We start from the raw sequence: 16,398 nt of genomic DNA, 5'->3' as shown, positions 1-16,398 counted from the left end.
CCCATTTGTAGTTTCCCATCGGGGCTATGGGGAAGGGGATGCCCATTTTCCCTGCATTTGTACAAGCACTGAATTTGGGCCTTTACTCCAAGCTGCTGGAGCTCTTAGATGGTTACTACGAGTTGTACTACTGCTGCTTTGGTCAGTCACGGTGACTGCAGTACTGTGATGCCTCAGGTTGTAGCTTTTCTATTTTTCAGGTTCTGTGCTGCTTTAGTGTGCAGTTCTGAGCTTCACATGAGGGGATGGTGAGCTCTCTGCACAGAGCAGGGAGACAAAACAATTCCTTCTCCAGCTGGGGACCAAGGACAAATGATCCAAATCTCAGCCCAAGAGCACAAACAACGTGGGCTGGAGAGAGGAAAACAAGCAGGATGGGACTGCATGGGCTAAAGCTGGAATGGGACAATGAACTGCAATGTGCCCATGGAGCAGAGCTGATCACAGTGAGAGCCCCCGGGAGCGCTCGTGCATTTTGGGACCATTTGGGTTCATTTGGGTGCAGCCCTGGCTGGGCTCTGGCGCTGCCCAAGGTGGATCCATGGAGGAGATCCTTTTATTAAATCCCTGCTTTATTCTGTAGCTCTGCCCAGCCTCTGCTCCTGCTCAGCCTGCACAAGGCATCACTGACTGCCTTTCTGCAGGCAGCAAGTGCTCAGTCACCACCCCATTTGCTAGAGGGACTCCTGAAATGGAAGCCACTGTCACCTCAGTACTCAGTGACAGTTTCATTAACACCTTCTCATTATGTGACTCCTCTCCAGTTTAACTCCCTGGGACAGGTGAGTTAGGCAGACAGGGACATTTCCCCTGGTAAATTAAAAATATTCTGGGTCACTTCTCTAATATTTTGCTGCACATGGATGTCACTCAATCCTTCAGCTACATTGAGAGTGACAAAATGTGCTCGGCGTGGGCTGCAGAGCGGGGGAGCAGGGTCCCTGCTGAGGCAGCTGTTCCTGCACATTCCTGCTGGGCACCCCCTGTGCTGGCCACACAGGAGGAGTCTGCAGCAAACTCCTCCAAATGGGAAGATGAGAAAAGTCCTTGAGTAACAACTTGGCCTTTCTCCATAGCTGGGAAACTGAGGCACCCAAGGCAGATGACTGCATCTAAGCCACAGATGGCCAGAGGGATTCAGGCAAAGCTGGGCACCGATTTTTGATCCAAGCTACTTAGACCACACATCATGTCTGATGACTAAAATGATGGTATTAATACACTGCTTCAAACTCTGCTTGGCTCTGGAATAAGAGACAATTAAAATGGTAGGAAAATCCCTGTTATTAAATGTCCACGGCGAAGCTGAACTGACAAATAAGAAACAAATTCACAAATATCAGTAAACAGCTTGTTGAGCTATAGAAATAAAGAGGAAAGAAGTAAACAAGGCCGTGTCTCCATAGAAAAACAGAGTTACACCAGTACAGCTATAGCTGCCCTGGAAACCTCTCATCTCAGAGCAAGGAGGCCTTTTGGGCCATGGCTTCAGAAATTAGGTAGTCTGCAAATAGTCGTGCTTCTAAGTGTCTTCACTCAGGAGGATATTAAAAAAAAAATGTAAAAAGTCCGTATAATTTAGAGTCACCCCTCACCTAATACTGAGTATTTTCATGGACAGAGTGGAAGCCTTGTCACAGCCCCTGTGCAAATAAACTCTCTCCACTTTTTGGAGGATTCTCCATGCAGGATCCTCTCCAGTGCTGCTCCCCGAGTGTTTACTGGTTGTTAACTGTGCTCCCTCACAGCCTCCAATCTCGGAGAGCATCAAAGGGGAAGGAATGCCACTTGCCTAAACGTGATAGACTATTGCTGCAGGCAGGAGTAACTTGTGCTGTCAGTGTTCAATTAGCACCAAGTTAAACTAAATGTCTTGTGAATATTTCATAACGATCTGCCAGCATCGTATCTGAACTCTCTGGCTTTTACCAAGCCATTTCCCTTCCAAAGTGACATGATGTGGAATTAAAGAGGAATGATGAGCCAATCTCCCTTGCTTGAGTATCTGCTCAAGAATTACGCTGTATAACTAAAAAGTAGTAATAATTTTTAAAAATCACAAAATACCCCAGCAACAACTGTCATCCAAAATTATCCTTTGATAATAAACTATCTTCGAACAAAGTGGGAGTTTACACACAGTTCTTTTTCTGACTCTAAATTTATTGCAGCTTTCTCATTCACTTTGCGAGTTGCAGGAGCTGATGTAAGCTTTTATATTTCCCATTTGTTTTTCACACAAAGCCGAGGAGTTAAATGGGTTGGAATAGACCTTAAAAGCCAGGGCTAACTGTAACTTGAAGTGCTGAATCTGTGGCAAGCACCAGGTGAGCTGCAGGAGTGAGCCAGCCTGGGCAGTGCTGCGTGCGAGAGGCAGCAGCTCTGAGCAGAGCTCGCTGTGGGATCTGGGGCAGAAAAAAAAACCCCACGCAACTGCAAATAACTCGGTGCTGCAAACCAGCCACTATGCAGACACGCAAATCCCAGGCTGCAAAGCAGCTGTGGGATCTGCCTCACCTGCCTGGGGGTCCTGGGCACTGTCCCCAGGGAGCCGACTCAGCCTCACAGCAGGAATTGGAGTATCCACTGAGCCCTGGCACAGCAGGAAAGCTCCAGAGGCAGCAAAATCTCAGAGGTCACTGTGCTGACTGCTCACAGTCCCCTCTGAAGGACAGAGGACTTCTCCAAAGAGGAAAGGTGCCACCGGGCACCAAGAGTCTTTCCAGCTGGAGCTGCCAACAAGGAGATCAGTTGGTTCCAACACTAATGGAGCAAAGCCACCAATTTCACGTCACCTCATCCATCACAGCCCCGGATGATAAATGATCCTGGGTTTGCACCAGCCTGGGCTGATGATGCTCTGCAAAACAGCCAAATTGTCCAGCTCTGCTTGCTGAGGAGATGGTCCCCTCAACCGAGGAAGGGCAGGCTGAACTAGAAACTTCTGCAGGCCTGGCTACACAGGCTGGGATGAATGTTCCAGGGAAGTTCCTAGGCACGAGCAGAACAAGTGCTGAGACAGGGTTTTAGGGTTTTAAGTTAACTTAGCAGTAAAGAGCAGTGGTGAGTCTGAAATAACCTCAGGGACTGAACCATTTCCATTGGCCAATGCCAAGTGACCCATGGCTACTCTCACCCAGCAATGCTGCCTTTGGGTCTGGAGTCTCATCACCCCCAGGTTTTACAGGAAAATAGTTACCACGTATTAGCTATCTGCCCATGAAGAAAAAAGAAAATAAAAGTCACACCTCTTTTGATAGTGAAGGCTTGGTAAGAAAAGCCACAAGGGAGCTATTCTACAGCACTTAATGCAGTAGTTACCTGTTGCTGCAGCTGTATTGATGTAACAGATAAAACTTACTCCTATAGGCAGGATCTGGGCTTTGCCATTTTCAGAAGAGAATAATATATAAATGTATAGCAGCTCTTCCCCTTGGTGCCCAGTCCTTGCCCAGTTTGATCACTCACCTTGCTGGCACGGGAGCATGGGACCCACACTGCCCATGGCAAGGGGAGCTGCTGCTGGCCCTGCAGAGACACTCCTGTCCCAGACAGCCCAGCTGGCAGCAGCAGCTGGGGCAGAGACCTCAGACACACAGCCAGCCACAGCCTCCCTTCTCCCCAGGGCCCTGCAGGGGTGCACCCCATGGCCCAGGTCCCAAGGACATGGCCTGGCTCCATCACCATGGCACAGCTCCTGGTGAAGGGTGCTACAGCAGACAAGCACACAAAAATACCCTGGGAAAGAGTGGGGGAGATGGAGGGAGGAGGGCCAGGGAACTTCAGAGATACCAGAGACACCTGGAGAGATAGACCCAGACCTGGGGGAGAAAACCAGACACAGCTCTATCCTCAGGGCCAGGGCACTGCTGTTAAACCCTACACCAAGACATGCCAATTAACCCCCCTCCTTCCCAGATAATGAGGGAGTTGGCTCTGCTGGAGAGGGGGATTGGCAGGAAGCCCCATCCCCTCCTCTCCACTCGCACCTGAGCGATCTGCAGGCTGGCTGTGGGGGATGAAGCCCAGTGCAATGATGTTTAAAGGCTCCCATAATTTGTTTAACAGACCTGAAGACCTACCAGCATTTAACTGCTGCAGACATCGATGTATTACAAACAGCAAACCAAACCCAAGTGTGGCTGGGCTGGAATATTAATCCATCCCTTCCAGGGCAGTGGAAACAGGGAGGATCCCACAGATCCCTGGGAAGGGGGGATTGGGCTGTGGACAGGCAGTCTGGTTTACACCGAATGCCCCAGCCCTTCCCAGCTACAAACACTGACATTTACCCTCCCCAAAAGGCTGAACTAATATCCTGATAGTGCTGCTGGCACCCTTCCAGCAGATGGTTTTGTGCATAAACCTGTTGGGGTTTTTGACATAGTCGCTTGTCTGAGTGCCAACATCTGAAAAATAACTCAGGAGGCATTTTATGGCTCTAAATTTGAGGCTTTGGGGACTTTTTCCATATTTTTCCTTGCTAGACCATCACAAAAAATGCAAATACTACTAAAGTCATGGAATAGATTTCCCTGATTGTGTGTTCAGCTGTACAGCAGTTGCCAGGGTAAATTAAAGGATGTGCTTTAAAATGCCAAAATATATTAGTAACACTTGTCTATGAAAATAATGATTATAAGAAAGGGATTTATTTGTAAACCTTACAGAGAAAACACAATTCATCCCATATTTTGCTGTGGAAAAGTCCCACATGAATTGAACCTTCAGCTGGTGAGCTGAAAATTGCAGGAGCTGGAAAAACTCCAGGGGCTGGAACACTCCCAGTGTCACCGGGGCATTTCCGACCCACCCAGTCCCACTGGCTTTTAGCAGGTTGTTAGAAATAATCATAAGGCTGTAAAAATAATATTTCTGCCTTGATTGACGTGATGTTCCAGTTTACTGTTGGGTTTTGTCCTTGATAATCAGAGGGCAGAGGCAGATGCTGAGTGTGCAGTCTCCAACCACCAGTCTGTGTGTCAGCCCCTCAGCACAGACAGTGGGGGAAAAAGAAAGGAAAGGGATCCAAGGGGAGAGTCAGAGGAGAAAGAATTATACCACTTTAAGAAGGAACAGCACGTGTGTAACTCCTGTGAAGAAGGGGCCCTGGCAGGACAGGGAGGGAAGAAGGGCTTTGCTGTTCCCTCACCTGTCAGAGGTGCTCATCCATCACCAGGCACAGGGAGGAGTGTGACAGTCACTGAATTAAGGGCCCCCAAAGCCTGAGCCTGTGCCATGGCATGGACACAGCAAAGGTGCCACAGCACCCACGGGGCCACAAAAAGATTCCCAGGACTCCCATTGCCCAGGCAAGACCCCCGACCTTTGGCTGCCCGTGGACTCCAGAGAGAACTGGCCAAGGATCAGCTCCTGCTCCTCTGCACGGGCAGGTCTCAGTGTCCCTCATGTCCCTCACCTACTGCAGAGGGTCCTACAGCAAACCCAGCTTTTCCTGCCAAACACATTCCCCTGGCTCCCTCTGGCACTGCCAGCAGGGTGAGGTGGGCACTCCCTGCCTCTCCTTGCAGATGTCTATGGTTGGAACCCATGAAAAATCCCGTTTTGTTTTTTTTTTTAATAGTTCACCTGGTGCCTCCAGGTTTCTGTGAGATATTTTATTGCATTAGTGTTGTCAAATGGTGACATTTCTGAGTGTAAGTCATAGGGTTGTTGTTAATGCCAATTTAATGGTGCTAAAATGATTAAATATGGCAGGCTTTTAAATAATGAGGTACATAAAAGGTGTTAATAACCTCTTAAGTGCTTTAATAATATTCTGTGCTATCATAAAATGTTAGTAATTGGACCTCTTAACTTTCATCTGCCATAAAGTAATGAAAGAAAAAAAATCTCAACAGAGGCACTGAATGGCTGAAGATTTTGCTTAAATAAAAGAAAAAATTGAACAATGGTAAAACTGAGCCCTATTTGCTAGAAAAAAGAAAAAAAAAAAAAGGAGAATTAACTGGAAAGCCCAGTGGAACATGCATTTTAATATCATGCAAATTCTTAGCATTTCCAAAAAATGTGTTTGGTGTAAGGTACTGCAAGAACAAAGGATCCCAATGAAGGCATGATGGCTCAGTGCTAAACCCAGCATCCAAGGAGCTGCAGAGTCTGACGTGAGACAAACCTGTGTGTCACTTGTGGAGTTAGAAACAGCAGTTTTCTTGTACAGAGGATCACAGAATCTCCTGATAACAGAGCTAAGCTCAGCCTGGGCTTCTCTCGCAGCTGAGCAGAGCTTCTTACACAGGTTAAAACCAGCAGATCTGCTCCTGGGAAAGCTCTTCTGGGATAGGCAGGGCTGCAAACCCCAGAATTTCAGAGGAAATGGAAGTGATGAAGGCTGAAGGATCCCTCAGTGCCCCCACAGGTAATGAATTCTCAGTGCTGAGCAGCACCCACTGAAGCACAAAACTGGATTGACCGCATGCGGAACAGCCAAATGTAATTAAAATTCTAAACAGGGAGGCCAAATAAGAATATCTAAATAAAATTTGGACAGGATCCTGGGTAAGCAGCAGCTTCAACAGAAAAGGCCAGAGGTCTGTAAAATCCCCTCCAGGCTACTGCTTGAATCCCATCCAGCGCGTAGCTGGAGGAGCTGCAGCAGTGTCCATGAAATGTGCTGACACTGGGCTGGCATTGCCTTAAAAGGCTCCCCAGGATAATGTCCAGGGATGCTCCTCAGGTCCCCTCCTCCCAAACAGCAATCCAGCCCAATCAAATTATTGTGAGAAACCTGCATCAGCAAAATAACTGCCATTAATGGATATTTGCAGGTTCCTGGCTCAATAGCTCTCAGGGAAGCCTTTTAAGGTCTCTTTAGCTGCTGCCTGATGTGCCTTGCTTTTCTTTATTGCCTGTTAACATGTGCACCCAGTTCCTTTAAAGAACAGGTGCTTTGGACTGACTCTAAGAGAAAGGCAATTAGAATTTTGGGGCTAACTATGTAAGAGTGGTGTAACAGGGCCCTTTTGAGCCATGAATCCCACCCCTGTGAAACACGGGGCACTGTGATTTTCCCCAGCTTCTATTTATAACATCTCATCACAGAGCAGGGAGGGGGCACAGGCCCACGTGAGCCAGGCAGCCAGTGCTCAGCAGGAGCTACAATAGTGAACAACAGAAGCCAAGAGTTTGCCCATAGGCATTGAAAAATTATAACGAGCAAATCGATTTTGAGTAGTCTAAATTTGCTTGGAGATAAATCAGGAGCCGAACAAATGCTCTATCTAACAGAGAAATGATTCACCAAGTGCAGTGTTCCTGGAGCCACGGAGAATGCTCTTGGCTGCTCTGAATGCTGGCTGTTTATCTATTTATTTATTTATTTCTCAGACAAGACCATTATTATTTTCTTGTTACAGGTCTAGTGCTGATCCCACTGCAGTCAATGACAAATTCTCCATTGGTTTCAATGAAGGACTTGGTCTCCTAAAAGCAATTTTTCATCAATATCTGAAGCACTTCCTTGACTCTCATATTTAAGGGTGAGACTCTTCTCCCCACCCACCAGCACCTCTCCCCAGCACAACTACAATTTGCAAAGTCCCTCCATGTCCCCCTGCAGGCCCCAGCATCCCAGAATAGGACCATATTTCTTCTTAGAGAGATGCTCTCTGCTTCATTTGATGTGCCCATTACTTGAAAACCGTCTCTCCTTTTGTCCATTAGCTAAATTCTGGATGAGCTTATTATTCTGCTTTGGTTTGTAACAATCCCACCGGATCCATCTCTATGCTTATTAGGATTTTAGAAATGCAGTCTAATTTGTGCTAAAGCATACAAATTCGGCTCCCCTATGGTCTGTGCTGTTCAACACCCCATTCCTCTGTCAGCAGCACAGCTCTGATCTCTGCACATCAGTGGAAGGAGCAGTGATGGGGTACAGGCCAAGCAGGGACCCCCACTGAGAGAAATACCTGAGCTCTGGTGAGCCCTGGGACCAGAAGTGAAACCAATTGGTTTATAGGTAGCTCTATCAGATTCCTTTTCAACTCCCCATGAAATACTCATTTCTTCAGCTTGACTGGAAATCATCAAGCTCCTTTGGGTGGCCCTGAGAACAATCTATTTTGAACAAAGTTCCTGGAATCAAAACATGGGCAAAGCCAAAGAGATGCTCATGTGCTTTTTACACTCATTCTCTTGTGGTTTTTTGTCTCTCACCAGTTCAGACTGCAGCCAGTGCGAGTCCCAGCCCTGCTCTGAGCACATCTTCGCCAGCGCAGAGAAACACAGCCAAACAGCTGGCAGGGCCTGGTTGATGGTGTTGATTGGGTAAGTTAATTAAGAGCACAAGTTATTTTGAGCTAGAATAGGTTAAAAAAAAAAAAAAAAAACACAGAGCAAGTGTTTCATTTTGTGATTTGATAGCTTTGGTTTCTGGAGAAACATCACTGAGCTTCAGTGTGGCTGCAGCACAGCACAGGCATGGCACAGACACTTCCAGTTTCTTCCTGATTTCCCCTGACAAGTCCCTCAGGCCATCTCAATACCTGAAAACAAGTCACCTCCTCTGGTTCCCCACCTGAGCTTTGTCCCATTTGACCAGGGATCATTCTTGCCCCACCAGAGAAGAGCCAGGACACGGGACACAGTGATGCCACCACAAGGAAAAAGTTTTTTCTCCCTTCATTAGGTCAGAGTCCAGAGTGGGCTCTGCAGTGGGCAAGGAGAGCAGAGGGATGGCTTCCAGCAGCTCCTGGGAGCTCCTGGAGCCATAAGAGCCACCGTGGCAGGTCAGTGGCACTGCCACGATGACAGGGCCACCCTGGCCACCAACTTGGGCAGCCTGGCTCTTCTCGTCAAGGCTGAGTAACAAATACTTGGTTTCTCCAAACTCCCTACTAACTTCAACAAGCTTTGTCCTCCTAAAGACTCTCTGAGTACCATTTAGTGCTTAATAAATGCTCTGCCTCATGAAAAAGAAGGAGATAAAATCAATGAAGTGCCTGCAAAGTTGCTTTGTACCGTCTCGCATGCATATTTAGAAACCCTCTTTTCCCTGCCACTCACCTCATGGATTTATTCTTGGAGGATAAAAACAGGGATATACTTTGCAGCCAAAAGCAAAGTCATAAAGAAGTTTGCTCACGTTCCTCGACACATGAGATATAGAGTTAATTAAAAATTGTTCTCTGTACAACAGGTTTGTTTCACTGGAAAATGTCACTGATGTAAGGCTGTTCTACTCTTGTTGCCAACTACATTGAATTGACTCCATTATAAGCTTACTCTTCCCCCCTCCCCATTACTTTTCTTCCAATAATAAACCAGAGAGGTCTTAGAGCCCACTTTTTTATTGGAAAAAGTGCATTAGGATTAGGTGGGTTGAAGCAGTCATTTTGTGCCCTTCCAGTCCCTGTTTATCTGTGGCTCTACAGAAGCAGCAAATACTTGCTCCAGTCCTGCACAGTATAAATGAGATTTTTGATCCTACAGGCATGGTGCTGTTAAAAGATTTTTAATTAGATAAATACATTTTATAAAAAGATTTTGCAGAATAGTTGCCTCTAGCAACTGTAACAATCTTGAAGCTTCATCTTCTAAAAGGAAAGAAAACTCTTGCAGGAGGTTGGTTGTGTTATATAAAAATGAAATATGGTACTACAGAATTAATAGGAAGAGGCCAATGGAAATGCAGTCCCACTCCTGGAAACGGGAGTTTGCTTCATTACTGACTTCAAACAGCACATGGATTTGTGCTCTAATTTTTCCAGCCACATTGCCAAGTGTCAGCCCTGGGCTGGAGGAGTAGCTGGACCAGGCTGGAGGGAGATGTTTCCACAGCTGCCGAGCCCCGAGGGGAGCGCTGGGCTCTCCCTGCGCTGCCCTGGCTGTGCCCTGCTGCTTCCCCAGCTCTGGGCATCCCCACCCAGAGGATGTCACCATAAACCCCTTTGCAGCACAGAGCTTGCTTTCCTTGCCTGCCAGCCATGCTGGAAGTGTCCTTCAGCTCAGGGAACGCTCTGGTGGCTGTCCCTCCCTGCCTGAGGGTGGAGAACAAGCGGCATCTCGCGGGCATTGCATTCCCAGGGCACCCTGCCTGGCAGGCACAGAGGAGGGGATCCCAGCCCTCCTGATCCCACCAGCTGTCAGGCCTCAGAAAGAGCTAGGTGAAGGGTAGACTTGTGCCCAGTTCATGCCAAGGTGACAAGAACTGCTCCCATGCCCTCTTCCATCCAGCTCAGAGCCGTGGCTCCGAGCCACTCCGGGATGCCACGGCCCCAAAGGCCTCACTGCTGTGGAGCAGGAACTCCACAGGACTTTCCCTCTTCCCCTTTCACATCCCAGTGAGAGAAGCCTCACAACATGCTGTCAAGGTAGGGAGTTTTATCCCTGCAGACTCAGTGCAGGATAGCAGCTGGAATGGGAACTTTTCCATGCTCACCCCCATAGTCAGTATATTTAGCCCTGACCTAGAAAGACCATCCTTTCTAGGTCTGAGTTGTGATTCAGACAGTCTGCTTGCTGAGCAGAGACTGCCAACTGTGCCGAATCATAGCTGATTAGAGGTGGGAGAGAGCCTGAAAAACAATACACCCCGGCAAATGCAGTGGGTTTGGAGCACTTCATGGAAATTATATTTAACACCATTCTGGTGACTTAAAGAAAAGTTAAAACAAACAACCCTCGCACCTTCCAAAATAACCCTACCTGTCTCTGGTGGGAGAGGAGAGACTGGCAAAGGGTTGCTATTTTAAATCACAGTGGAACAGGGTAAAGAAAGAATATACATGTAGGTAGATAGGTATACATACATGCACACACATCTCCAGATGAAGCAGGGGACTCGTTGTCTGAGAAAGGAAGGGTGGACAGAGAAGCAGATTTTTTTTTTTTTTTGCATTTTAGGGGAAATTCTACCTTGAAGCAAAACAAATTCAATTGTGTCTAAAGGGTAACAAGAACAAAAGAAAAAAAAAAAAAAAACAACATGAGAAGATGTCTGGAGACATCGTGCTCATACAGAAATGTCTGCTGGCAGGTCAAAAAGTGTCCCATCAGCCCAGCGTGGGACTGGAGCTTGTATCCCACAGGCAATTATCCTCTGCCTGCAGACACTCTCAGGCCATCCCCGGGATTTGAAGGAGAAATCTTATCGTCAGGCCTGTGAGAAAGCAGAAGGAGGCACATATTGTCCTTAAACATCAGTAAAACAACCAGGGAGTTAAACTGGAAAACACTCCACAGCCCAGCCTGGAGACAGCAGAACAGGAGACTAAACACAACAGTTTAACAAATAATTACAGGTTCTTTATACAGCCTAGAATTTGTAATCCACCTTCATCCACTTCTCTTTGCACAGTTTAGAATTACAATGCCAAAGGGATCACAGGGAATCATGAAATAATGTCCTGCATTTGAGTGCAGAGCAGACAGTCTCGGATGGTTTTAGATACTCTTTTCATGAAACATTTACCATGTGGCACCCAAGTGTTCCCTCCATTGTACCTTGGCAAACACAGCGGACACGCTGGTACAGGCACTCACACAGACAGGATGTTTGCAGACATTAAAAGTGATGAGGGAGAAAAAAACTCCCTGACCTGGATAAGTTCTCCTCGATTTAAATTCAGTAAAGTGTGGGCACTGAATATTATCTCCATAATAAATTTGCCACGCCATAAAACAGAGTGGGGAATCAAGAAGCAATATCTTGCATTTCAACAAACGCTCGGTCTCTGAGGACCCCCACCATCCCTTGGTATGTAGGAATACAATTTATCATCTGTATTTTTCATCTTAACTGCATGAAGAAGAGGGTATTATGGCAGTGGTGCTGGACTGATATTTGGGGAACTGTGAATCCATTACCTGCAACAGACTCCCTGACTCCTCAGTAAGCCCCAGCTGCTTGGTTTCCCATCTGCATTTCCATTTCAGAGAAACTTTAAATGATTGTCAAAAATATTTGAAGAGTCAAAAAGGAAACAGAAAATATCTGAGGTCAAATAAAATATACTGTTCGACTATAAGTAAAAAGGGGATTTTATATTTTAAGTGGGTTTTAAACACTTATAAATAATTCTGGTAGATATTGCAAACTGGCAGCTTACTTAAAAACACCTTCAAAACCACTTCACCTTTTTAATATTTCTTTTCCTTGCAAACTATTTTGTTAAATTAACACTGCTTCGGGAAATACTGCAGGATTGCCTACTCTGTATTTTTTGCCCCCATAAATGACCAACAGCATAGACTCAGATCTAATAATGAAGATTCTTTTAACAAAGTGTATAGCAAAGGCTTTACTTTAGGCACACGCTTAAATCATTTGGTTTTAGCGAGTTAAGCACAATTAAGGAACTGCCAAGTGCTTTGCTGGGGAGTCTGGAGTCAAGCACCGCAGCGCTTGGGCTGAGTGGGGTGAACATGGTGAAAAGTGAAAATAAAGCATGAATAAACAGAAAATAAGCATGGCACTTGGAGACTGTGCGCTTTGCTGGTAGAGTATTTCTAAGGTGTGTTTTGTATGTTTGAAAAAATCCTGTTATTCAGGAGCCTGGAATTGCTCTTCCATCCCCATTGCTGATGAATAGCAGAGGCACAGCATGCAGCCCTTTATTCCGAGGGAACCTTAATCACTCCCCTCCCGAAACTGCTGCTCCATTTGACTGACAGAATTAGAAGCAATCCACATATTGGAGGGGAGAAAAAAGAAAGGCAGACCCATTTGGTTGTCAGACTGTGGGTACATACACAAAGCTTTTAGCAAAAAAAAAAAAAAAAAAAAAAAAAAAAGAAAGAAGAAAAAAGAAGAGAAAGTTGTTGCCCTCCTAAATGACATCTATATTAATGACATGAATGACAGGCTTAAGGGGAAAATTATAAATCTTTCTTTCCAGCTTTTCTTTTATTGCCCAACCATATATTTCATCTTTCCAGGGAGCAGGGCCATTAAGCCCAGAGCTGACAGACTTGAGAGCTGTTGGGAAGCTGTGGCCAGGCCCCTCTGGAGCAAGGAGCAGCTCTGGGTCTCTCTGCCCCAGGTGAGACCTTGGAGCACCAACAGCACCAATCTAACCCAGGCCAGCATCCCTGCGTGGCAAAGGAGAGCACCAGGCACTCAGGGGGGCTGTGCACTTGGCCGTGGATCCCAGGAGCCCTGGAGCTCCCATTGCCTGGGACTCCCCACTCCTCCATACCCTGTTTCACAGGGAATAAGCAAAGGGGATGTTCTGCCCCTGTTTTTATGGCACAACAACTCTCTGGGGCTGCAACCTGCCAGCAGCAGCACCCCAGAGTGACCCCAAAGCCTCCAAAGGATGTTCTATGTGTTGGCAGCAGTAGCTTTTCTCTCTCTGTGAAGGAGCTTTGGACTCCTGATGGAAAGAAGAATGTTGGCTCTCCTTTCCCATGCCAAACACGAGGCTGCCTCTGTCTCCAGAGTAGCCACAGATTTCTGCATTTCGGCTGTGTTCATTTTCCTGTGCAGTCTCCAGGGAAAGCAAGAGGAAGACAAAGAAACCCCAGTGTCTTGTGGGATCACAGACACAGATGTAATAATTTTCAGTTAAAAATAATTCCTTTAAACGTCCCTAGAGCAAGTTCCATTTTCCCTGGAGGTGATACATAACTAATAAAACTGATGGACCCCCTCTGCAGTTGGGTGTTTGTGTGTATATTCATCTATATATACACATATTAATTTTTCTTTTTCCATAGGAGCCTCCTGTGAAAGATCATTATGGTCACGTGGAACTTCCTAGGCTCAGACACTCTGCAAAGATGCTTCCTTGGGTTTTATTATCTGTGACCACTGTACTTATATTTTATAGCAGCCTAATTACTGACAATCCCCTTTAAATGCTGACATGCAATGCTAAGTTATTCTGCAGGTGAATGAGTAGATGTAACATTTCTCTGTGTTCTCTAAAATTGTGTAGTAGTATTAACTGGACTTGTCAACAGCAGGACTGTCTGGAGAAATGATTCCATTTAAAAAAGGTCCTTGATTTCCCATCAACAGTAGCACCAAATCCACAGTGTTTGGGGAATGGTTATGTCATGGAGGAAGTGGAGGATTAAAAAATTAAATGGGTTTGTTTGAAACCTCCTGCACTGCTTAGTTTATAACAATAAAGGCAATGATGGTTCCCTAAAAATCAATAGAGGGGATAGAATTAAGAAAAAAAAAATTAATAATCCAGGTGAGGTCAAGTCTGGCTCTCTGGCTCTACCTGTGCTACACAGCCCTAAAAGATACAGTCACAATCTTTTTCCTAGCACTGCTACCATAGATAATAAAACTAATTTAATTTTCTGTCACTCTTTTCATTTTAATGGACACCCAGAGATTTCACAGCCGTAGGAGAACAATGCACAAACCCACATCTTTTCTGGGACAAAGAGACACGGAAAAAGAAAAATCTTTTGTGGAAATGCCAGAAGAAACATTGTCATGAAAAACAGGCTTTAAATATTGAAAACATATAAAGGACAACGTAGAGCACAGGAGAAACAGGCTGAATAAAACATGCTGCTATTAAAGCCCTGGAGCTCAGTCCTGGAGGGATTTGCAATCTCCCGGCGCAGGCTGTGATTTTTCAGGGATTCTGAGCGCCACTGGAAGGGCTGCAGAGCAGTCCCCGTGCTGTGACAGGTAGCGGCTCCCTCCCAGGCTCAGTCTGGCACATTAAAACCCAACAGGATCTTTCTTTTTTCAGCTCAGTGCCTCGGAGGCTCTCACACGTTACGTTACCCCCTGCTCATCCCACCCCGCGATAGGCGCAGTATAAATAGCTACCAGTAGATGACAGATAGAACATGGACATGACAACAGTGTCCTCCCCCTGCTCCCACAGTCGGCACAGCAATTTCTGTCGTGATCCACTCCTTCCTGGGACTGTGGGAGCACAGTGGTGCTGGCAGGAGTCGAGCTGACTCCAGGCAAACTCCTCAAGCTGTCCCCGAAACCCCATCCGAGGTGAACGTGCAGGTGAATATTTAGCTGAGCAAAGTAATAACCTCAGGGTTAATGAGGACTTGGCATAATTTAAGAGATGGTCATAACTAGGAATCTATGTCATTTGTTCAGTGCTTCAGTGAGCTCCCACTTTGGCTCTTTTTTTCCCTAAACCCCTGCAGCACTGTTATCCAGCTCAGGGATAATGGAGGGGATTAAAAATCAGCTCCTCATCTCTTGCTAATTCTGCTTGCTTCACTGTCCGATATCCAAAGCAACAAAATAGGGGCAGGATGTCCAGCTTTGGGAACCATCATTTGGTTTGATTGGCAAGAGGCTAGGGAAGAGCAGAAAGGAATGATAAGAGATGTGGAAAATATGACCTGTAAGGAAAGGTTGTAGGAATTGGGGTTGTTTAGTCTAGAGAAGAAAAGAATGAGGAAAGATTTGATAAGAGGAAAGATATGAAAAAAGTCTTCCAACATTCAGAAGTTTGTTATAAAGAGAACAATACTCTTCTTGTTCCTTCAGAAATCACCGTATTTGCAGCAAAGACTGGGGTTAAGCATTAGGAAAATGTCTTTCCTACATGCAGGAGCAGGGAAATCCTGGACAGGCAGTTCTGCACTGGGGGCTTTCAGAACAGGTTATTGAGGCACGTTCCTGTCAGAGGCTCCTCCTGGACACTCTGTCCAGGCTGTGCTTTTGGAGATGTGACCGTGTGCAGGTGCCACATTTTGGCAACTGCCTTCACGTGCACATGGACACCCAGAGCAATGGCAGCATCCTGGTAAGGAGAGGAGCCCTGGCCCGAGGTCAGAAGAGAACTGGCTTGCAGAAGTCATTCCTCAGTCCTGCAAAGCTGCAAGTATTTCACGAGGTTCACACGGCCTCAGACTCCACAGCCTTGGCAAAGCCTGCCCAGCCACTCTCCTCACGAGCTGTAAAGAGTCTGGATTCAGCTCTGAGCTGGCAATGTGTTGAAGACACATGGGGCAGAAAAGAAACCAAACTTGCTCTGTTTAGACTGACATTGGCTCCCCACTGTTGACAGCAGTCCAGATTTGGGGTCTGGTCTTTCTTCCATTGAATTCCACAGGGAATTTTTCTGTTGGCATCAGTGGGGGCAGTAATAAGCCATTGTATCTGTCAGTGCAGATTGCCAGTGGAAGACAAACTGGAACTGCTAAGTGCTGTCTGTAATGAGAGATCATTTTCCCCTTCCCTCCTCCTCTCTCTCAAGTCCATTTTCAGACCATAACCACATTTTAATGAATAAAAAGTTGTTGTTTCAAATCCTTGCAGAACTGCAGTCTCTGCCAAGCCTGTTTTTCTTCTGGAAAGACAGATGCATGTGCTCACATTATGGTAGTAGTTTTTTGCATGCCATATATTTTCAGTGATGTTCATGAAACTAGAATTAGTGACACTAATAATGACAAATCAGAGGGCTAATATTGTTTAACCCTGTTAAAGAG

General features: G+C 46.2%; 1 long non-coding RNA gene across 1 annotated transcript; it reads left to right on the top strand.

Annotated features, from left to right (window-relative positions):
• Window positions 1-591: 591 nt before the first annotated feature.
• LOC137484268 (uncharacterized) lies at window positions 592-12,927 on the top strand. The gene is made up of 4 exons (XR_011004806.1): window positions 592-782; window positions 7,377-7,499; window positions 8,182-8,289; window positions 10,867-12,927. It is a non-coding gene; the product is annotated as an uncharacterized lncRNA (long non-coding RNA).
• The last annotated feature ends 3,471 nt before the right edge of the window (window positions 12,928-16,398 follow it).

The sequence above is a fragment of the Anomalospiza imberbis genome, chromosome 17 (assembly GCF_031753505.1).
Source record: "Anomalospiza imberbis isolate Cuckoo-Finch-1a 21T00152 chromosome 17, ASM3175350v1, whole genome shotgun sequence".
NCBI lineage: Eukaryota > Metazoa > Chordata > Aves > Passeriformes > Viduidae > Anomalospiza > Anomalospiza imberbis.
The sequence above is the reverse complement of the archived record's forward strand: the minus strand, read 5'-3'. Positions and strand labels throughout refer to the sequence as shown.